Source organism: Myotis davidii, unplaced genomic scaffold (genome assembly GCF_000327345.1).
Source record: "Myotis davidii unplaced genomic scaffold, ASM32734v1 scaffold1421, whole genome shotgun sequence".
NCBI classification, from domain to species: Eukaryota; Metazoa; Chordata; class Mammalia; order Chiroptera; family Vespertilionidae; genus Myotis; species Myotis davidii.
Window position 1 is genome coordinate 439,382 of NW_006291550.1, and position 1,987 is coordinate 441,368.

The window sequence follows — 1,987 nt, forward strand, 5'->3', positions numbered from 1 at the left end:
GTTGTTTGTGTTTCTGTCGATCTAAGAAATTTTTTCCTTCCATATTTTCTTTTACTGAGTTTCTAGTTTAGCTTTCATGTTTAGGTCTTTATTCCATTTGGAGCCCACAAGCTTTCCCTCTGTTTTCTTCTAGGGTTTTTGTAGATTTAAGCATAATACCCGAATCTTTAATACATTTTGACTTGGTTTCTGTACGTGGTGTAAGACAGAGGTTCAATTTTACTGTTTGCATGTAGAAATTCAGTTTCCCAGCACCGTTTGTGGTTTTGTTTTTGAAGTCTCTATTCTGTTCCACAGGGTTATATGTCTGTCTTGTTGCCAGTACCATCATTGCATGTAGAAATTCAGTTTCCCCAGCACCGTTTGTGAGTTTGTTTTTGAAGTCTCTATTCTGTTCCATAGGGTTATATGTCTGTCTTGTTGCCAGTACCATCCTGCTTTGTAATACTGTTTGATATTAGAAAGTATGATGCCTCCAGCTTTGTTCTTGTTTCTCAAGATTGCTTTAGCGATTCAGGTCTTCTGTGGCTCTATGTGAATTTTAGGCTTGTTTTTTTCTATTGCTGTCCAAAAATGCCACTGGAATTTCGGTAAGAACTGCATTGGATCTGTAGAGACATCTCTTAGGGTAGATAAGTGTTTTAACAATCTTGCTTCATCTAATATATTTCCTTATTACCATAAGCATATTTATAAGGCTTATTTTAAATAATCTATAAGATTCAATAATTCTGTTTCAGGTGGCATATATTGGTGTTTTAAGGTTTTTTTCAAACTTCTTTAGTTGTATATCTAGAAGGGTGGGTGAAAGTAGGTTTACAGTTGTGAATATATGAAACAATTTATTCTTGTATTATTTATTTACTTATTTACTCATTTATTTTATTATTTAGTTGTATTATTTGTCTTCTTTTTCTTCTTGTTGTAATTATTATATTGTCTCCTTATGATTTATCTTTTAGGTAATGATGGCTGGTAATTGAACCACTTTTTACCCATCTCTGTATATTTTTTACTTAAGTTCTCATGCCCTCCTATGAATATTAGCTATTGTGTGTAACCATGTATATACCAGTATACTGGAGTAGAACCAAAGGCCAACTTCTAGTCTGTATCTCTCCCTGTGAATTTCAAGGAGAGAAGAAGGGAAAGGAAGGGGGTGAAAATCTAGACATAGAGTCCCAAGCCTCACAAAACCACTGTTAGTTACCACTCCTCCAAGCGCAGTTCTGGCCAGGCTTTTGTCTTGGAACTCCGGAAATGTTGAAATTAGGATATGGGTCATTGGGATGTGACATATCCCTCTCGTGGTTTTAGAAAAGTACAAGTGATAAATGAATGCTCAGGGTGGCTGGGCTCGCTCCTCTTTTCATTAATTCCTCACCGCAGGAGGGCGTCATGCTGCTCTAATTTTATTCGGTCTAAGCTGGCAATGTAACCTAATGCTTTTTATGATGAAGAGGCTTACCTAATAATATTTGGGGAGAGAAATGAGAAGCATTTAATTCCAATCCATCCTTTCCCTGTCACCCTCACCGATGGCACTCATCCTATAGAGAATTTGATACCCCAAGTGCGCAGTCATGGGAGAGAAAGAAGGAAAAGATACGTGCATGATAGTCCAAAGGTAGCAACCTTTCACTTGAGGCCAATAGTGAAAATTCAATGTGGCTATAGGTTACCTTTAAAGAGGAAAGTATATTTGTTTTCTTCAGAAAATTGAATTTCTATAAGTAATAAAGCTTGTGCATAATTATGGCTTATTTTGGGGGCTAAAAAGGCAGGAGTAATACATTCAGAAAACTCTACGAAATCTGTTATGACCTATGGTTCGATTCCCAGGCATAGAACATGCCCTGGTTTCAGGCTCAATGCCCTGTGTGAGGCGTGCAGGAGGCAGCTGATCAATGATTCTCTCTCATCTTTGATGTTTCTATTTCTCTCTCCCTCTCTCTTCCTCTCTGAAATCAATAATTGTATATTTTAT